We start from the raw sequence: 22,520 nt of genomic DNA, 5'->3' as shown, positions 1-22,520 counted from the left end.
TTGATAGGAAATGTGCTGGAGGCCTCAGAATTTCATAAAAAACATCATGTCAATAGTAAAGGTTTAAAAAAGGATTTTTCCATAACCTGGCAACAAGCCAAAGAAATAGTAAAGAAATGTCCATGGGAGGGGTACCATGACTACCACACCTGACACTCCCATTCATTTGCCATAAGCCAAATCCATCATTGCCCCAGTTCCATAAAAGAAGTCAGGGATACCTTTTCAGAGGGGTTAATGATGACAGGAAGCAAAAGTTGGCTAGGAAGTTTAAGGTAAAAAGATCCCAAAGAAAAGGAACCAGTTTCCTTTTTGGGTAAAAGTCAGAAATGTCCTCAGGTCTCTTGGCAGCCTCGTCTTTGCCAGAGGCCAGAGATACCAAAACTATTTGGGGGCTCTGATCCCGGATCTGGATCCTAAATGTTTTTAGAGTTACCTCTACAGAAGGGAAATGGCAGAAGAAAAACCACTCTTTGTGGTCAAGAGACAAGTCTCTGGGCTGAGGGGAGAACTAACATTCTAGTTGGGCCGCATCAATCAGCTGGCCCAGGGACCACCCCTAGAGAGGCTGACCCTCCTTTGCCATAAAGAGACAGGTGGAATAATTAGCTCCTTAATGAGATACTGTTCCCAGAATCCCTGTCCTTAGTGCAGAGCCTTACCTGGCCACGGCCATGCAGCTTCATAAACCTGCCCACTCTTCTGAGTCTTCAGGAAGTTGTAGCTCCTCCTCTCCTGCCTCTTTCCTACGCATGTCTTCCTTGACACGCTCAGTCCCCTGTCCTTTGGGCCACTTTATTCTTTCTCTTAAGATCTCCTCCCTGTATGTGGCTGCTTGTCTGTCGTGTCTGAGTTCCATGCCAGCTTAAATGCCATGCATTTCTTCTTTTAGTCTTCATTTACCTCTGGACAGCTGCTGAGATTTACAGGTGGTCTGACTGTGGGTTTTCTTATAAACTCTACTAAAATTGCCCTTGAAGTTAAAAAAAAAAAAAAAAAGCAATAAAGAAACAAGAAACTGATCTGTGGGATAGCTCAGTGGGTAAAGCCTGACAACTTGAGTTTGATCCTCAAGATCCACATGATGGAGAAAGCCAACTTCCACAAATCATCCTTTGAATTCTATATAGTACAGCCATCACACACACACACACACACACACACACACACACACACACACACACACACACACACACAGAGAGAGAGAGAGAGAGAGAGAGAGAGAGAAAGAGAGAGAGAGAATTAAGTAATAAAATGTAATAAATTTTTTGAAAGAGAAACAAGAATCATTATAGAAATGACTCTGAAAAACAATTTTGACTGATAATGAATTAAGCAAAAGTGCCAGGTCAGTGCTAAGTAAAGGCCATGTTCATATGCATACTTTAGCAAATATCTGCCTCAGCTTAGGAGAAAAACAATACCTCTGCTATTCCATCTCGATATAGTCTTTATATCAGAACTGGGCCAGCAATAAGTAGGTGAACTGAGGCACAGAAGGGGATGTTATAGTTAACAGACAGTTCCTCAGATCCATCAGATTCCAAAGGCTTCTCTGGAAACTTGCCTAACTTGCCTAACCTTAGGGCAAAACTACAGTTTGCAACTATATTAAGTTACACATAGAAATTAAGAAATATTTAAAAATCTTTCCTAATAATTGCAAGACTGAACATCTTAATGGTGGGAGCTTTTAGAGTTTTAGGAACTGGGTGTGTGTCTGAGTGTAGTAGTCCAAACTGTAACCATAGCACTCAGAAGGCTGTGGCATAAGGGTTGCCTAAATCCTAGGTCAGTCTGGGCTGCGAGTGGATCTGTCTCAGAAAACAAAACTCAGAATTGGATTTGAGGTGGTATGAGGAACACACCTGTAACCTTAGGCAGAAGCAGGAGGATCCTGATGTGTGGAGAGCCTGGGCTACAAGGCAAGACCTTGTATTTCTCTAAGTTTTGAAACTTAGAATCCTTACTATGCATTGAGATCTGAAGGAAGCCCCCAAGCCCTTCAGGCTGTAACTCAGTGGTCTTCCACTCTGTATATCTTTGAAACTGCAAGATAATCTGCTAAGCATCCCAGAAACAGACAGATGTACAGATGTGGCATCTGTCATCTGCATTCACCGTCACTAAACCAATGTAGTAAAATCAAAATCCCTCCCTGTAGTCTGCAGCAATGGCATCCTTTTAGGTTTCTACTCTGCTGTAATTTGGCTCTCAGTGTCCGTGAAGGCTTGTGTGTTAAAGCCTATGGTGTCGGTGGAAGCTTAAGAGTTCAGACCTCGTGGGGTGAAGTTAGGTCACTGGGGGAGTGAGCTTAGGCCATGGGGCCTCCAACCCCTTCTTTTCTCTCTTTTGCTTTCCTGCTACAAAATGAACAGGCTTTATCCTTGATGTGCTCGGAACATAATGTACTGTCCCACCATAGGTCCAAAGCATCAGGACCAACCGATCATAGACCAAAACCTCTAGTACTGTGGGCTAAAATAAGACTTTTCTCTTTCTCAACTGATTCTTTCAGGTGTTTATGACAACAATGGAAAGCGGACTAATATAGTTAACAAGTATACCACGAGTGACCAGATGGATGTGAGACCAGGGAATTATTATAAATTAGAGACCCCTGACGTTAATGAATCACAGGATTCACTGCCAATAGTTCCTTAGATCTTGGAGCCAGATCTCATCCTGTATCACATCCTATTCTCTGTTTCTGCCTGCGATGTAAGACTGGTTTGCAGTCTGCTTTACAGTCGGATCCTTCTGCCTTTCTGTGTATTCTTTCCCATTGTGGCCTCTTTTCTACCCTCCCCCCATCTTGACTAAGTGTCCCTCAACACCTTGAATAGTCACATCTGCCTTTCTCTTCCTTGTCTTCCTTTGTCAACATCACCACAACAAATCAACTGCAAAATTTCTGGGGATATGTTCTTGTCAAGAAAAACATGTGAAAAACTCGGAAATGGTCAAAAAAGATTACTGGGCAATTTGCCTAGAAAACCATTATTACTCTTATTTTATGTGAGCCTTTCCTTATTTTAAAGACATTCAAAACCTTGTAAATTGTGACAAGTAGATAGTAATATAACTGATTCTTTTTTAAAAGCAAAAGGTCTTACATCTTGGGTAGTAACAGAGAATGGGTTGTAGTGCAGGGTTTTAAGTCAACATCCTTAATAGCTTATACATGTGTTTGAATTCTTCTCATAACATCTTACAGTTTTCAGGCTGGGGCATGGCTCAGTGGGGAAGTGCTTGCTCTGCAAACATGATTCAATCCCCAGAACCATATAAAAATGCCAGGCATACTGGCACATGCTTGCAATCCAGCACTGGGAAGGAAGGAAAGAAGGAAGGAGGGAAGGAAGGAAGGAAGGAAGGAAGGAAGGAAGGAAGGAAGGAAGGAAGGAAGGAAGGAAGGAAGGAAGGGAAGGAGGAGGGGAGGGAGGGAGGGAGGGAGGAAGGAAGGGTCCTGTGCCTCCTGGCCAGCCAGCCTAGCTTAATTTGTGAGCTACAAGACAAAAAGACCCTGTCACAAATGAGGTAGACACTGTCCCTGACACCAAGGTCATCCTCTATCAGCACAGGTACCAAGTACACACACACACACACACACACACACACACACACACACACACACCACACTACAAGAGACAGAGAAAGATAAAGAAATGTAATTTTAAAATGTAAAATTCATATTACCTCTTGAGTTTGTATGAGTAGAATTCAGCAGCAGAGGAAAAGGGAAGCTGACCCACAGCCGGGCCCATGTGCTCCGTGCTCACTGTGGTCTGGTGTGTCACACACCCTGGCTCTCTTTGTCCTCTCTTGGGATTGTTTTCTGCCTCCATTCCACTCCCAATGTAATACAGTAACATACAACCCTCTTTCATCCCTTCTAGGAATGACCATTTCTACGCAACTGTTCACAGTCAAAAAGCCAGTGGATGCCATAATTTACTCTCGCTTTATAAAAGAACCCCAAACAAACCGAAGTGTACCCTATTTGAGTATAATCCATACTCTGTGGGGAAGTGGTTGGGACTGTATTCTGTGAACTGTGCCTTTTCTGTTGTCATCCTGGAGCCTTATGCAGATCTTGGAGTGCACAATATGCTCTTAAATGACTAGTAATATGCCAGGCTCTGCACTGGAGACACATTGGTGATCGACGGCAAGTTCAAATATACTGAGCATGGAGCACAAATATTAAACTCGTTATGATTAGAGTAGGACTTAAGGGTTCAGGGACTCACCCTAGATTACACAGCTGTTGAAACACAGAGCCCAGGATCCATGCCTGACCATGGCACCTGCCCTCACAGAACTTAGACTGGGTGGGCGGGCATTAGAGAGCACTTGTATCATCCTGTCATATGTGCTATTGTGCAGGTCGTGGTGAGACACATACCTCTAGAGGGTGTACAGGGGCACCATGTCCAGACCTGAGATCCAGGCAGGCTTCTTCAAAGAACTAGTAAGAAGTATGCCTCAACAACGAGCCAGAAGTGAATGAAGAGATGTATGAAGTGTGTTGGTTACAAATATAAACACAGTTCAGAGAGAAACACAAGAGGACAAGGCAGGAAATACAAGATCTGAAATGAGTCTCATTACTAAATTATAGGAAAGAAAATTATAGGCAAGAAAAGCAAAACGTTATTTCAAGATGACTGCCTTTACTCTAGAAGATTCTACAAAGTTGAGTGGGACTCTCAGAACCACATGCCGGAAAGGCATTCTGGGTATAGAGTGCATAGAATAGGACGGGGAGACCAGAGAGACAAAGGGCCTTTAAAATAATGAAAAGATGGAAATGCTACTTTTAAAGAGTTATTGAAACAGATGAAAATGCACAAATTCAGAATGTGAAAGGACACTCTTTAAAAGGGTAAAATGCTTTAACACTCACATAAAATATGGGTCCGGCTTGTTTCACTGTGATAAAACACCTGAGGCTAGGTGCCGTACAATGAAGAGGTTTAGTTAGCTCAAAATTCTGGAGATTCCAGAGCATGGCTCTGCTGTAAAGCTCATGTTGGGTAATGTTATGGTGATGAAGTGTACGTGCAAGAGACCACACAGCCAGGGGGGAACAAGGAATTGAGGAGGGCCAGGTTCACTGTTTGTATAACAACTAGTTCTCAAGGGAAATACACCAATCCTACAATTCCTTCTGAGGGTAGTAACCCATGGCCTTCTTACCTTTTTCCAGAGCCCAACTCTCAAAGGTTCCATGACCTGAACACCACCATACTGCAGACCAAGCCTCCAGCACACACACCTTTAAGCGGCATGCTCAAAATATGGCAATGTCAAAGATTGTATTTAACATACCCATCAATGGAGAAAATGTGTATGCATGTGGTGTGTGTGTGGGGGGGGGGTCATAGGACAAACTGTGGAAGTCTGTTCTTGCCCTCCACCATGTGGGTCCTGGGAACTGAACTTGGGTCTTCAAGCTTGCTGGGAAGTGCCCTTACCTTACTCACCTCACCAGCCCAATATTGTGAGTTTTAGAAAAACCTTTGAAAATGGAAACTTTGCAGTAAGGCATAAAGGTAGACCATTATAAGCTAATGCTCTTTTCTTTAAACTGTATGTTTCATATTCACTTTAATTAGCTGCTGTTTCTTTGAGTGCTGTGTTTGTAGATTCATTTATTTATTTTAGACAGAGTCTTTCTGTAGCTCGAGCTGGCTTAGAACTCACTGAGTAGCCCAGGCTGGTCTCAAACTCCTGGCAATCCTCTCATCTCAGCCTCCTAAATGCTGGGATTGTAGGCATGATACACGATGCCCGGAGACTGGGTTTGTTCTCGCAGAAGTCTGTTAGTTCTGACTCATGAGTTACTAGACAGCAGGAAGACATCTGCCCACAGCAGGAGCCTAAGCAAGAATGCAGAGCTTTACTCTGTTCAGCACAGGCTGTGGTGAACATGTCAGACAACTCAGATGTTTGCCATGCTGTGCTTATCTGTGAAAACAATCCTAAGAGTACCAGGAATATTGATTTGGCCTAAGAATAAACTTCAATTGCCAAGTAAATTTATAAATACAGTATTAGTGAAGAAGTAAGATTCACTGTTTTTTCCAATTATTGGGCAATTAAGCTAGTTCTTTTTCTTTCTTAAAATGCTGTCGTGATCAGTGTTGCTGTGCATCAAGCTCCTTTGAGAGAAGCATTCTCTTGGGAACTGGTGGGAGAATTACAACTTTGATGGAGCTACTTTATTGTGCTATTCTTGGAGCATCCCATAATAGTTCTTCCAGATCCACGTGTGTTAGTCAGCTTTCTGTTATTGTAACAAATATTTGAGATAATGAACTTATAAGAAGAAAAGGTTTATTCTGGCTCACGGTATTGGAAGGTCCAGTCCATGAGCAATTGGCTGTTGCTTTGGGGCCTGTGGTGAGGTGGGCCATTACAGCTGGGGGGTGGGGGGTGGAGCAAGCAGTTCAGTGACTTCCTGAGAAAGGACCAGTCTGGCCTCTCATCCCCTCAAGAACAGCTGTTGATGACTAGACCTGTCACTTAGCCCCACACCTTACAAGCACCACCTCCTCCCAATAGCACCAAGCTGAGGAGCAAGCCCTTTAACACAGGGGCCTTTGGGTGGCACCCCCAATCCATACTTCAGCGCTTTGCTACTCACAGAACGTGCGAGGTCTTAGGACTAGCAGCATCAGCATCACTTGGGGTCTACTTAGAAGAGCTGACAAAATCCTGCCAAACCGAGTGTCCAGAATCCAGCTTTAAACAAAACCAGTTCCCATGCACATTAAAATGTGAGCTTTGCTATGAATCCAGAACTCTCTAACTTTAGCATCACCAGCCTCCGCTGTCAGCTTGTTAACACAGGTGCCAGAGCCTGCTGCCAGCACTTCTGACTGAAGAAATGGAGTGGGCCCAGAACTTGCATTTCTGAAAAGTTCCTCAATGATGCTGACAATACTGGACACCAGGTGATGTTTTTTGAAGCACCGCTTTGGCTGGTTCATGGTAAGACTCTTTGCGGAATCAATGCTGTGAAGGTGTTAATGCATCCTTTTTAGTGAGGGGGGGGGAATGAGTGGTTTATAACTTACCAAAAGAAAACCTCACTTCGGAGCTGGGTCATGTTAGATTGATTAGATTTGCCTCGTTAGCAGGGGCAGGCAATATGGAGGGGTCAATTGAGGAACAGAGGTGGAAAAATTGTGTTTGTTTCTTCCTATTTAGTCATACTCTACAAAAGAATCTAACTGAGAAACTTTGTATTGAGTATTTGTTTCATCAACTATATTTTACAGTTATATACAGAAAGATAATCTGAGGGACTTTCTAGGAAAAGTATTTTCTTTCCTTTAACTCTTTCAATGTCTTCCTGTCTCTAACAAATCCTTGGCTATGACCACTCAGGAAAAGCCCAGATACTTCTTAGAAGCTCACACAGAAACGTGAGATGCAGAACATGATTTACACAAATGCATGATTCCTCAGCATAGTGGAACTTCTGGGTATAAGCTATCTTAGCTAAGTCACCATTATAAGTCCATATGCTCATGAGCCTGGCAAGGCTTTGAGGCAGAAGAGTCTCCTGCACAGGCATTTCCTTGGAGTGTCTTTCATTTTTTCCTGTGATCCCCTTGGCTCTGCAATAGTAATGGGGTTCTTCTATCGTTCCTCTTTACCTCCTTTCCTTTTGTATGGATGGTGTGTATGTGTGTATGCATGTTGGCATGTGTATGGACATATGTGTGTGTGCAAGTGGAAGCAGAAGATGACGCTGGGTAACTTTCTCAGTCATCACTTCCCACCTTATATATTAAATGCTGCTGCTGTTGCTGATTTTAAAAAAATTTTTTTTTTTTTTTTAATTTTGAGACAAGGTCTCTCTGTGTAGCCTTGGCTGGCCAGGAACTTTCTCTGTAGACCAGCCTGGCCTTGAACTCATAAAGATCTGCCTGCCTCTACCCTCTGAGTGCTGTCATTAAAAGTGTATGCCACCATACCTGGCTAAGGCAGGACCTTATATTCAACCCGGAGCTCATGGATTCAGGTAGTCTAGCTAGTCAGCTTGCCAGGGACCCCTGCCTCCATTTCCCAAACACTGGGATTACAGGCATTGTGTGGCTGCTGGGGATTAGACCTTCGGTTCTTACGTCCGTGTGGTACAGAATCATATCACCAGCTTTCTCCTCTTTACATTCCAGAACTAGACTACAGCTTATTCCCCCAATGAGCACCTCATCTGAGTATGTGCACCTTATCCGAGGCTTTCTCTGTTTCTGTTCTGCCTCTTATGGTCTATCCTGCCAGCTGAGGTGGCCAATACAGTAGCCCCCAACTTACCAGACAGCAGCAGATTATTCTGCCAACACTTAGGCCTTTGACTGGCACACCAATTCTAGGCTGACCACTCCACACTTGTGTAACTTGCCTGTGAAGTTTTCAGCACACCCAGTTTCTGGATCATCAACCGTCCCAAATGTGCCAACAGAGGGAGTGAGAACCAGATGGTGACTTCGGGAGAGGTCCAGCATGCACCTGGCATCCGCCTTTCCCCACCACTGTGGATGCTGTTGACAGTGTCAGCCAGGACACTCATTGGCAACGTTGTAGTGTCAGAGAAAGAGAGAGAGGAAGAGAGGAAAGGGCTGGCCCGGAACTTTTAGAACCTCACTGGATACTCTTCACTTTCAAAATCTTCCCATGGCCTTTTAAATAGTTAGCAGGAAAAAAAAAATACCAAAACCGTTTATCAATGGTATAAGATCTAGTGGAAAGAAATCTCACATAGGCTGAGGGTGTGGCTTAGTGACAAGCATTTGTCTGGCTCACACAAGGCCCTCAGTTTAATGCCAAGCAACACACACACACACACACACACACACACACACACACACACACTCTTCTTGCCAATGTAGATGACATCCCCCAGCTTCTCCCGGAACTCATCTTCCTGTCTTCAGTGCTAGGATTATATGCCACCACACTAGTTCATGGGTTTGGAACCTGGGGCTTCATGCAAGCCCCAGCCTCCTTCCTGGTTTCTGAGATGGGGCAGTGGGTCTTTTATGTTCCCCCAGGACAGCCTCTCACTCAAGTGATTTGCCTCTGTCTTCCTGAATAGCTGTAATGTAAATAAACTACGGTCAACGAAGAACGGGAAATGTTGAATGTGAGTGTGAGCAGAGTCAGTAAGCCATGGCAGAAGTCTTGATTGAAAAAGAAAATCATAGCAGGAAACAGAAAAAAATCTATGTGATTGTATTTCTTTCTCCAAGAAACTCTTGAGGTCTCTGAGAATATTTAAAGGCATGGCTTCGAAAATTAGCATAAGCAGTATAAAGCAAATGTTCAGTTATTTTTTTCGTAGACGAACAGATGGAAGGGATTCTACTCAAATGGCAGGAGAAAGGAAGGTGGGGGTAGGGACGGTGTGGCAAACAGTGAGTCTGTCTTCGCGCTGGCTCTGGAGCCTGACCAGCTGCGCTGTCAGGTGGGCATTTCCCAGAAGTGGCTCTGCCCATCGAAATGAAAGGGAGCCTGTCACTGAGGTCTGGAAGTCATGATGGGAGCAGCCATAGGTATGCTGCAGATGTCCTTAATTTGTTGTGATATGGGATATCATATCATTGCTGTGTAATTAGTAAAATGCTTACGTTTACTTCAGTCAGATTTTTTTCTCTGGAAAACGCAGTCCTGACGAGTTTTGCCGTGCTTTCTCTCACTAGACTCAATTACCCATGGTTATCCATGCCTGCAGATAGTCTAATGTATCCCATTAACAGCAGGCCTGCCAGCACCAACAATGCAGGCACCGTGCCTGGGGGTAATAAGAAGCCTCGGTGGACTTAGTTTACAAATTGATCTCTCTTTAGTAACAGTCACTGTGACAGTCCCTTCAGGACTCAAAAGTAGAATTTTTCTCAGTCTGGATCCTACAGCCACTACCCCAATCCAGGTGAAAACTGCCACCCTGGCTGCCACCAGCCTTCCCGATTCAGCCACTGTCTCCTTGGGCTCTGTTCTCTGTCTTTCTTATCATCTTTTCCCTGTTCCTCAGTCCTTCACCCCCAGTCAACTCAATCTTCGGCTTCTCCAACCTCTCACCAAACTGTCTCCTTAGAGCTGTCCTCTGCATCGTTGCCCCAGGCCAGGGAGTCACTGGAGACAATCATGGTCTGTCTGTAGAAAACCCCACATTGTTTTTTCCTTAATACTTTTACACAATTAAAGCTCCAGTTACTGGGCATTCTCTCAGGGTGCCTTGCAGCACACAATCAGTTTTTTGCAAGAAGACAGCTTTTTATCACACTGTCCCACGGAGAAATGTTGGTACTAAAGGGAGTCATCGCACAAAACCCTCACAGCTGTTAAGACTAGATACCATAGTTTGCCACAGAGCACACACTTGCAATCCCAGTACTTGGGAGGTGGAGGGGCAGGAGTTCAAGGTCACCACAGCTACACAGTGATTCTGAAACCAATCTGCGCAACGGCATGAGATTTTTGTCTCAAAGAAACAAAGAAAAATGACATTAGCCCTCTCTGCTTGGCAATGGCACCTATGAAAAAGACTATAAGAAAACTCTAGACTGGCAAAACAAATATAAACATGAAAAGAGAGCTTGGGGGTTTGTAGGTTTTACATAGTATAACGTATGCATGTGTGTGCATACGTGTGTGTGGCTGTGCTTGCTTGTGCAAGTACATGTGGAGGTCAAAAGCTGATATGGGGAGGTCCTGAGAGAAGATCTCTCACTGAGCCTGGAGAATGCCATCTCAGCTAGACTGACTAGCCAGCAAGCTTAGGGATCCTGCTTTCACAGCACCAGGGTTATGGATATAGTCCAGCATTCAGGTCCTACTCATTGAACTGTCTACCCAAATATACTTATTTTTAAAAATACAATTGAATTTTTTTCTTTAACAGAATCTACAAGTTCAAGACACTAATCTATGAACCAACTTGATATTTGGGGAAATACGAGAAAATAATTTTTAAAAGCCAGCAACCATTATGCAAAACAATAGTTTTACAAAGTCTAACCACACGATGCCTGGATTTACTTGTTTCTAGTGTTTACTTTTTAAGCCAGTTGAGGCTGCTAAAATGAACGGGTTTCTTTATGGCATCTTCGTTCCCACATGCCATTTACTTGGATCTCATGCTCTCCTGTCTCTCCCTGCCCTCTCCCATCCCCTTCCATCCCTCCGACTGATTCCCTCCCTTCCAGTAACAGTCCTCACAGGGCTTACCCCTGCGCTCCTGTTTCATTCAGTTTTAACATGAGCTGAAGGACAGTAGGAGGCGGCGAAAGATGGATGGGAAGAGCCGCCCATCAGAGTAAAATGTTTAAGGTCACTTTAATCAGAACGAAACTCATAAATGAATGGATTCATCCATATGAGTTGATGAATTTCACCTGAGAACACTAAACAAATCAAAGAAAAACTGTAATACACCCTACAAGGAGAGTAGTGATCTGCAGCCACATGGCTCAGCCCAGACCTGACCCATCAGTGGGAAGGAGCATCCTTTTGAGTACAACAAGCAGCTGAAGCAAAGACATTTACAGTGGGCATACTCAAAGTCAGCAAGATCATATCAGATCTGGGCTGTTTAGATCACAGCAGTTCTTAACCTGCGGGTCGCGACCCTTTCACAGGGGTCGCGTATCTGATGTCCTGCAAGTCAGATATTTACATTTCAATTCACTTGGTGACAGTTATGCAGCAGCACTGGACTAATTTCACGGTCGGGGGTCCCCACAACATGAGGAGCTGTACTGAAGAATGGCAGCATTGGGAAGTTGAGAACCGCTGGTTGAGGAGGAAGTCCTGGGACAAGTCTGAGATTAATTTACCTTTTTTTTGTTTTTGTCTTGCTCGGGCACCCGAGACACTTAGCACCGCCAGCTCCTCCTCAGCTGCAGCAGCTTCCCGTGGAGGTGCTATTAAAGCAAAGTCAAAGGACTAGCTAGCATCTACCAGATTGCCTCAGAAATGGTCATTTGCTGTTCGATGCAGGTCATTCACAGCCAGGTTCCTACACTGTCGTAATCAGGAAGGTCATCTGAACACAGTAGCTGTGTCTCATCTGTTAAAATGGACACCAGGGGAAATAGAGCCACCAGGGAAGCAGCTACTTTGTTGAGAATGAATGGTCAAAGCGCATGCAGGCCTTTTACACTTAGTTCAAGTCTTTCTACATTGTGTCCTACCACAGATAAGCAAAAAGACATTAAAAGTCCATCTTATAAAGGACACACAAATCATGGGAGAGGATATAAAGCAAATTGTTTTTCTAGCTTTAACTCTGCCGTGGGTTTTGTTGTTGTTGTTGTTTTCTTATTTTTTTGTGGTAGACAAGAACATAAAAATGTAATTGGTAGTGAAAATGTAACATCCAAAGCAAAAGTCTACAGTTTCAAAATGGCTATTCTAACTGCACAGAAATTCACTGAACTATCCAGACTCTGGGTCTGGGCCAGCACTTGCCTAAGTAGCTTTGTTAACTTAGCTGCAAGATGTTTTTAGATGTAAGTTCTTTAAATAAAGTGGGTTTTTTACTTTGTAAAAGTTCTTTAATGGGGGCTGGAGAGATGGCTCGGAGGTTAAGAGCACTGACTACTCTTCCAGAGGTCCTGAGTTCAATTCCCAGCACCCACAGGGTGGCTCACAACCATCTGTAACGAGATCTGGCACCCTCTCCTGTCTACATAATAAATAAATAAATCTTCTTTAAAAAAAAGTTCTTGAATATAAGTAAGTATTGAGATAAACTAAGAAGGCAGGCAAACAGTTCAAGGTAATGTGTGTGTGTGAATCTCATATTAAAGTATAAAAATCAAATAGAAGCAGAAGTATCTGCCCTGCTGCATATACTGGCGATCCTCTGCCTGATCTGGGAGCTGTAGTCACCCACCTCAACTAACCATGGCCTGTTGCACTGGTCTACCACAGTGATGCTATGAGGGGGCCACACACGCTCGCATGCATGCACGCACGCATGCACGCACACACACACACACACATGCACGCATGATCTGAAAGACTTCAAGCTCTATCCCTGCCGGCCATCTGTCTGCTGAAGAACCACTAGTACCACCCCTCACCAAAAGCACACTTGCCAATAGACAGTGTTCATGGAATGCCAGGCACTGGCTACAAAATGATAAACCAAAGGGTTCCAGCTCAGAGCATCCAACCTCTCCCTCCCCCTGTTCCTCCTTCCCCTACCCCTTTCTCTCTCTCTCTGACTTAGCCTCTGTTTAATGGTTCATTAATCTCTTTGAGGAGTCAATATCTGGAAAAAACAACAACAACCCAGTTCAATCAGAAAAGACACTTCTTTTACTCTACCTCCTCCCGGTACTCTCTAATCCCTCCCATGTTTAGTTTTCTCCTTAAAAACATTTACCATTAAATAGGTTATTTACTCCATCAGAATCAAGTAAGTTCCTTTGTTCTCTGCTACATATTAGCACCTAAAATACACACTAGCTCCTCGGTAAATACTTGTTGATTAAATAAATAGAAATGTGTGACAACACCTCTCTACCTGCCAACAGCACTTGGCCCCTCCTCCTTCCTATCATGATGTCTCCCACCCCTTCAATCACCTCTCAAGTCCAGCATATTAGTCCTTGATCTCCTTAGAGTTTTTTTTGCTAGCTGCATCTCGGCAAAGTGCCAGCCGTCTGGGCTCCGTGATTATCTATGACATGGTAATCCTCTTCAACCCCACCCTCTTCTCTTCCCTGCACCTGCTGTGCCGACCCCCAACCCCATATTCCTACAACTAAATGTATTTTACCCTTTGTCCAGCCCAGAGATGGCTTACAAAAGATCCGTAACTCATGCTAGATTAGATCAACAAAAATTCACGGTACTACCCAATGCTCACAATCCACAGCACACAAAAGAAAGATTAAGAATGAGAACTAGATTTGAAAATTGAGCACTACATATATTCTTTGGTATCTTTGGTTGAGTCAGCAGCCTTTTGTCTCAGATGCAAAATGAGAATAGTATTTACTTTGTATTATAAGAATTATATTTAAATAAAATAATATACATAAAAGCTCTGAAGAGGTTTATAAGCACGTACAAAGTGCAGAATAAATGCTAACACTACCCTGTGACAATACCTCCACTTCATGAATTGGTAAGAAAGTCCATGCTTCCTAGCATGAACAGACTTAACTGCTTTCTTTCCTCCTTTCCATGTCAGAATTCTGTTTTCACTCATCCTCTATCCTTATTCAGAAATAGGCCTCTCTTCTTTCCTAAGACTAACCCTAAAATTACCCACACTGATAGTTCTCACACCTGTCCACATATTACAATCAGTAGAGGAGCTTTCAAAAGTACAGATGACTAAACCAACTGACTATGACTAGGCCAATTAAATGTGAATCTCTAGGAACGGAAGTATAACACCAGGACTTCTTGTTGTGTTGTGAGACAGGGTTTCATGCATCCAAGGCTGACTCAAACTCATATGTGGTTAAGGATGGCCGTGAACACCTAGTCTTTCTGCCTCCACCTCCCAAGTAGGATTACAGTATAGGCCATCACAAGCCCCAGTATTTTGTTTTGAAAGTTCCCTGATAGAATGCCAAAACAAGCTATCAGGGGCGAAGAGTATCCTTTTAAACAGACAGTGCTGGGACAACTGGATATCCGTATCCAAAAGTGATGCTGAAGCCCTTCCTTATAGTACATTGAAAAATTAACTAAGCTTTGAGCTAAAAATATCAAATGTCTAGATGAAAACATAGGAATGGACCTAAATGACCTTGTTAGAGAACACCGCCTTCGACATAACATCAAAAGCATAAAAAAAGGAAAAAAGAAACTGAACTTCCTGAAAACTTAGTTTTTGTCACTCAATACTAAGAAAAAGATAGTCCATAGCCTGTGAGAAAATATTTACAAATCAATGAGCTTGACACAGCTTGTATCCAGAGTATAGAAAGGACTTTCATCAATCAATAATAAAAACATAAATGACTAATTTTTAATACATGCAAAGAGCCTGAACAGACATTTCTCTAGGGAAGGTATGCACATGGCCAGTAAACACATCAAAAGATGCTCAACGTCATTGGCCACTAGGGAGACGTGAGCAAAGGCACAAGGAGATGCTACTTCACACCCACTAAGGTGATGCTCAGGACATGACAGGTAACAGCTGCCACTTCCCAGGGTGTGGGGAGGTTTGAACTGTGTGTTGCTGATGGGAATGCATAATGGTGCAGCCAGCGTAGAAAGCAGCTCAGGGTCTCCTCAACTGTTCAGTACACAGTTAACATACAACCCACCATTTCCACCCCAAGAAAATCGAAAGGATAAGCCAAAACTTGTACCTAAATATAAAGAGCAGTAAGATTCCTACTGGTAAAAGTAGAAATAGCCCGTGTCCATAAACAGATGGAGAAGGTGATATACTATGCACACTTAAATATTATCTGGCAATATAAAGAGATGATGCACTGATGCATGTAAACCGTGGATGAACTTTGAAAAAAGTGAGAAGAGTTCATTACAAATGACCATACATTATATGATTTCATCCACAAGAAATGTCCAGAATAAACATAAAAAGGGAGATTGATTAGTGGTTGCCTAGTGCTGAGGGATGAGGAGAAATGAGAAGTGACTGCTAATGAGTGTGTAGTTTTCTTTCTTTCTTTCTTTTTTGATAACAAAAATATTCTAAAATTGACTGTGGTCATGGTGAACATACTAAGGACCACCCAATAGTGAAAAAGGAAAGAGGAAGGATGGAAAAGAAAAGGGGAGGGAAGGGGAAAAGTGTGTTGTGAATTTAATGTCAAAGTCGATGTCCACTAATTTACCTTCTAATTGCATCTTCTAAACCTCTGGCTCCTCCATTTCTTTTTCCAGAATCATGACTGACTTAGCTGAAGTGTGACAGCCTTGGAATGACTTTTTTTTTCTCCAACCAGCGAAGTGTTCCTAGGCAATGCTCTTTAATTTTCACAAAAAAATACAAGTATCAGGCTACACCACCTGGCAGGTTTGATCACCTTGCCTGTCTCGGCTCACGTGAGCTCCTCGTGTGACTAGTCAGCTGTAGCACACAGAGGAAGGGAAGCAGACAGCGCAAACCAAGCTGTGGCTTCTACCATCCAAGCGCGGTCGTGTTGTGTGCCCGTGGATGTGGCCTCTGGCCTTGGGCACCGCTCCCATGCCAGTTCCCCAGGACACCGCTCTGCTTTGACTGACTTTGTCTACTAAATAAATGAATTCCTACTCCTGGAGTAGTTTCAACTTTTAGACAGAAAGGGATCCATTGATAATCACTGATACACAGTATTTTATTGTTTGATATTAAACAATTAAGAGTTATTGTTTTAGCCCACAAGTACGCTATACATAAAAATAAACATAATCCAGAAGACAGCCACAAGGAGTGGGGATGGTGGGGTGGTGGGGCTTCTAGATCCACTCTGTGCCTTAGAGGGACAATTTTACTGCAATAAACCCACGTGCAAGCTAAATTCTTTCATGGAAATAAAGCTCTGATTTGATAAAAATATACATAAAGGCAGAATCTAATGAACATTTCTCAAATGGCTTTGAGTACATAAACATAATTTTTTAAAGGTTAAGAATTTGGTCTTCTAGTAGATTTCAATAAATTTAATATATCTTTGGTAATGCTCTCAACATAGTCTTGAGAGGATACAGAAAAGACAAATGCTGCAATATATTGAGATATTTTAAAATATAGGGAATTTTATCTAAAACAGTATTGAATGTGCTCAACTCAGAAAATAAAAACAGCAAAACATAAAACTACAATTGTCTGGGCAATAGGCAGAGGGTTCACTTCTACAACTCTAGGACATTAAAAATACACAGAACAAAGTGAGGATAGTCAATATTAATTTGAGAAAGAAAATAAAGTATTTCAGCTTCGGGTACGATAATTTTAAAATGAAACGCACGTTCACTTGGAAGATTAAAAATAACCCTCCCCCAAAAGAAAGAATGATCTAAACGCTAACATGAGCCCTACCATTTAGAACCTCTGCTCTAGAGGAAAAACTCAGATCTAAGCATTGGTCACGAAAAGTAAGACATGGCTGAGTGACAAGAAATAATGGACATATTCTCCTCTCTCTCTCTCTCTCTCTCTCTCTCTCTCTCTCTCTCAAAAAAAAAAAAAAAAAAAAAAAAAAAAAAAAAAAAAACAAAACCAAAGGCATGTTTCAGAGTACTACATCAGTTGTTCAGAGTTGGGAAATGCACCTAGATTATATAGGCTGAGAGACTACCTTGGGCAGATCATGACAGAGTGTCATACCTTTCCTCAAAATAAACCTGAGCACTGGAAAACAACCACAGATACTTCTTGTTAAAAGTATAAATTATCAAACCAACTTTATATATGGAAGACATCAGAACTTTCCCCAATTTCCAAAACATAGCAGAGTAAACTTTCCAATTGGAAGTTCACCTTAGAAAAATACTCAGTTGCATTTCTATACAATACAATTTTGGAACACAGGAAGAAATAATTTCATTAGCAATCTTAAAAAAATAATTATTCTTACAATTTAAGGATAATTCTGGTTCAGCCTTCAGTGCAGATTTTTAGGTATTAAAATGATATTTTTTTAAAAAAAGAGCAAATGTATGAATATATCCCAACCGCTCTCATCATAAAGGCTTTTGAAAATGGTTGAAGAAGTATTTATCTTCCCATACTGCAAACACAAAATATTGACTGTTACACGATCATGAACAAAGGCAAGGTTGGAGGGTGAGACGCGGTTCGAAGGACAGCGCAGGAGACAAGCGCTGGGCAAGCGAGAGCCTGCTTGGTTTTGCTGGCCCCGCTGGCCCCGCTTTCTGCAGCTGCTTCCTGGTACTCTCCGAGGCTCCCCCAACACAACCACATCCTCTCAAAGGGAACTGAATCTCCCTTTAAGACAAACCAAGCAAGCATCCAAAGGTAACGTGCAGAACCGTAATCAAAAAATGTCCACGTCCAGCCGGCAGACAAGCAAGCAAAGAAAAAACCAGCTGTCAGTCCCTGAGCCGAGCCGGGGTTGGGGGGTTTCAGGTTTCCTTCGGCCCTTTTCTGTCTCTCCCACCTTGTGTCTCCCTCAATAATATCAGTTTTCTAATAAGCTGAAAGCACAAATAAATTCTCCGTCTGTCCTTGTGAGATACATGCTGACGAAACAGGAAGAGTGTAATACTCACAACAATGAAGAATTCCTACACATGCTGTTCCATTTTCTTGCTTTAAAAAGATGGAAGGTTAATCTAAAGAGCCTTGCAGAATTGGAAAAATAAGGGGGAGGGAGATTCTACCCACACAATCCTCCGGCCCACCGCAAAGGAGCTCAAGGCTTGCTGACGTCACACATTCATGAATGGATGTAAATTGGGCTGGTTTAGGATTCCGCACAGACTTAGTGGCGGTGTGTGCTGTGAAGGCAGAGGTGGGGGGAGGGAGAGGGAGGGCCCAGAGTATACACAGCCAATAGGCTTCAGGCAGGTAGGGCCGGCCCTCTTTTAGAAAGAATCTGGTCACAGAATAAACAGAGCCCGCCAATCAGACATCTGTCACAGCCTGAAACCAAACCAGCAGGGCTGCAGCAGAGGCGGGGCGGGGCGCTGTGATTATCATAAAAACATTGTTCTTGCTAGTGAATAAAGGAGTCAAGTGGAATTTTGGAAGGCCCAACGCCCCAAAGTAAAATCACTAGAGTTTTTACTCACTAGGGCTTTTCTTGATGTTTAGTACCATGCCTAATGTGATAAAAAGAAATCAGAGAATTAGTTCCTAAGATTGGTGGCAGGTCACCATGTATACACCCCACAACACAATTTGGGACACCAAAATAATAGGACAAGGGTGCATGCAATTACCTAAGATGGTATTACATAAACTGAATTGCTTTTTATGACAATGTGTTCCTGACCTTTGTGACGTATCAGAAGTGGGGGGAGAAGGGTAATTTACTGTTAGATTTAAATAAAGTACAGCATTCCCTCCATTAATTTTATTCAATGTCTGGCATTCAATTAAGACAAGACTCGAAAAGGCTCTTAATGAATTTTGGAGCAAAACCTGACTCCAGTGTAGAATCTCAGCAGCAAAAACAGCCCTGTTCGCTCACCAAATGGGCTCGGGACATTTCTTCACTCTTTACATTTTTTAAACATTAGACCAAAGTGGAGACTAATGCAACAGACTCTCCCTTCTTCCTAACACTTTGATCTACAATTACCAATACTTTCCAAATACTGACCATCACTTTTTATATTTGGAAAATGGTCCCAAATCCTTGACCCCACAACAGAAGTGCTTACTAGACGACTCAGTTGTGAGCTGTCTAGTGGCTGGGAGCCTTCACAACAGAGATTCATTCTAGTGCTCAACAAGATGCCATCTACAACATAGAGAAGGCAAGTGTTTGTTACAGGGAGACTTTCCACTATTGTATTATACAATATCAGTGGCAAAGAGGGTCAACTGATCTCTATAAAAAAGTCTGTACAATATCACTGTGGAAAAGACAGACCAAAGAAGCTTATCTATCTATGTAGGTGTGCTCACGGCTAATACAGCACAGAAATGTTGTTAGCAGACCCTAAGTGTACCACAAGGACTATGCCAAATATCCACATACCAAGCTTATTTGAGAATCATTAAATGGGAAGAAGAATAACAATCAAAAGCAACAAGAATACAGTTGAACTCCCAGACTGATAAAAAACTCCAAGACTTATAAAAACAAACAAACCAATTGTTTTTCTCTTTAAATCATACAGGCTAACAGAGGGAATCAACAGTCCACATGGGCTTATTGTGGATGGTGTCAATGAGATCAGCAACTAGCATATCAAGCTACATGTGCTAGAAGTGTGCAGGAGTCTGCATGGAAACCGTATCTGAATAAAGCCGTTTTAAAGTCATCTGCCTCTGCTCTAGAAGCTGCCACAGTTACAGCAAGGGTTAATAAGCAGCAGCATTTCTAACAAGTCCGCCAGTGGTAGGGGAGTCTCTGCACCAGCTCAACAGTGCAGAGCCTGTCCGTGCTTCCTGACACAGCATCTGGTGAAGTAAAACTAGATGGCTGTGTGGACTCCTCACTTTAGCCTGGTGAATTCTGTCTGGGTGAGCATGCTTCCCTGTACCACCAGACCATCAGCTGAGCCACCAGGGTCCTCCCGGTCAAATATCATGGGAAGTCACTGGGAAGGTGCCTATCCGAACTGTGGAAGATGGAGACATCATTCTCAGAAGAGATCGTTGCAGATGGGGAAGAGGAGAGAGGAAGACAAGCATATAAAAGTGTACACCCTAAGGGGGCACCGCCCAAGACAGTCCGCTGCGGTGACATGAATGCACACACATGGTCACCACAATGGCTAGTCGTGTGAAACGTGCCTGGTGTGCTTGAGGAACCAAATACTCAAATTTTAGCTAAATTTAAAAAATAGCCACATGTGGCTAATGGCTAATCTCCAGTACAGTCACCTCTACAAACCCTGGGCTGAATTCCGTCATCACGAGTCATTTATAACGTCAGCGATGTGGACAAGTGTGGGGAACTATACAGCCATTAAAAGATGAGCGGGCTCTTTCAAGAACCAAATGAACCCCTTCAGGTTTCAGTAATGACTGGAAGATGATTCTGGTCTTCTTACCTAAGAACATTTTCAAAACTCATTTGTAGATAAAAATCTAAATATAGGAATCAAGGTACATTTTTTTCTTGCTATAAAAATATGAGCTGTTTTAGTTTTTGTTCTTTGTGAAAAACATGTTTTTTAAAAGAGGAAAATGGCTTGTTATAAAGCTAGAAACTACGGCAGGTCTTAAGGACCAAGACTCAGTTGCTACTTTTGATCAAATATACTAGAAAAAAAAAAAAAAAAAAAAGAGCAGAGTTACCTCCAGCCCTGGTGCATGCAGACTAGGATTTCCACCGCAGTGGTCACACTCGGCAAAGCTCTGGGGACCACCCTGTGTGCTGCCAATCAATCAAAGCCCAGGCTGCCTGGGCTGCCTGGGCTGCCTGGGCTCCTGTTTCTCCTTTGTAAACACGTCTATAGAGGCTACACTGCGCCTTGTGTGAATGGTAGATAAAGTAGCGCACAGGGCTTAACCCAGTCATCAGCATATGGAATGTAGGAAGCTGCATCAGTAGTTGGTTTGTTATTATTCAAACACCCTGGACTCCCTCACCCCTTTAGAGGAAAAATTTCAACAGCTACTCAGGTACAAGAACCAAAATTATGGAAATAATAGTCTATCTCCATTTTTATTACAATAAAACTTGGACAGACACATTCAGGAAATTATATATGTGTAATTGATCAGTAACATTTTGTTTTCCAAAGAAAAAGTCAACCAAGTAGATTTTCTTTAGGAGTCTGGTAGATGTCATCTGAGGTTCTGAACCAGTGGGGGGACAGTGCTTCTGGTGAAATTATTAAGGCCACTCCACATAGTGAAAAGAGAGATTTATTAGTGGTGTAACTTACAAATGAAGGGATAGGTAGGTTACAGGGTCTGGGGAAGACATAGCGCAGTCCGGCGGTGTTATCTGGAGAACTCTGCTCAGTCTACCTCTAGCGTCCAGGGTCCAGGAACCAAGAGAAGGCGGCGCATCCAATCTCAGATCTTCAGGGCCCTCTATTGGCCCTGCCTTGTAGGCATGACAGTTACTGAAGCCTCAATGGGGGTTGGAACTTCCAGATCAAAGCTGGAATGGCTTCAGGTCAGCAGGCTGGCTAATAAAGAACTCTTTTTTTAAAGCCAATAAAATTTCCACATTAAGATGTAGCATGTACAAAAGGGTATTAACTAGTATGGAAACACTCCATTCTCATGTCTGAGTGTTAACCTTAACCTATCTGTCCCCTTTCCAAAGCACATGCACCACTAATCAACATGGGAATTTAGCATTCAAAGACCTTGGCAAGCTATTCAACTATGTTTGCTTACTTCCCATTAAATGGAGAAAGTGATTTTAAAAATATTAAATATATTTTTAAATAAATAAATAAAAATATAAAGCTATTTTAAAAATAGCTAAGGAAAAATACTCTTCTGGGCATCACTAACTCTCCTGTGTTAAGGGAGAGTGCCCCAAAGCCACACATGCTCCAGTGGTCACCAGCCTGGACAACTTGGCAGGGTCACTACCACTCAGTTCCATGGTCTCATTTTCATTAAAAAAATTATTATAAGGAAGACCAAACTGCTTCTGCATTGTCCATCATCTTGCATGGTGTCTCCCAGAAAAAGAACACGGGCAAGGAAGGGATTTGTACTACAGCTTCAGTCTATTCTTAGAGACTTAGACGCCCACGTTGCAGGTGACTGCAGTACAATCCAACGAATCCTCTGTCCCCACTGCTGCGGCCACAGTCTGTTTATGTCTAATATACACGCTTTTGTAATTAACACTTTGCTTGTTTGTCCTTGCTTTGACTTCCCTCCTAACCTCAATATGTATATAAGTCATGATAAG

The 22,520-nt window shown here is 42.7% G+C and overlaps 1 protein-coding gene across 2 annotated transcripts in view; it reads right to left on the bottom strand.

Annotated features, from left to right (window-relative positions):
• Map3k13 (mitogen-activated protein kinase kinase kinase 13) overlaps positions 1 to 22,520 on the bottom strand; it is a 183,750-nt gene that overhangs the window by 103,252 nt on the left and 57,978 nt on the right. Inside the window, exon 1 of one of the 2 annotated variants that reach the window (XM_028858769.2) lies at positions 18,232 to 21,546. The exons of the other annotated variant lie outside the window; for it this stretch is intronic. The gene's annotated coding sequence lies outside the window, so the exon portion shown is untranslated. Of the gene's footprint in view, positions 1 to 18,231; positions 21,547 to 22,520 lie in introns of those variants that run through there. 2 annotated transcript variants of the gene reach the window in all.

The sequence above is a fragment of the Peromyscus leucopus genome, chromosome 12 (assembly GCF_004664715.2).
Source record: "Peromyscus leucopus breed LL Stock chromosome 12, UCI_PerLeu_2.1, whole genome shotgun sequence".
Lineage (NCBI taxonomy): Eukaryota > Metazoa > Chordata > Mammalia > Rodentia > Cricetidae > Peromyscus > Peromyscus leucopus.
Note: the sequence above shows the minus strand (reverse complement) of the source record. Positions and strands in the feature narration are given on the sequence as shown.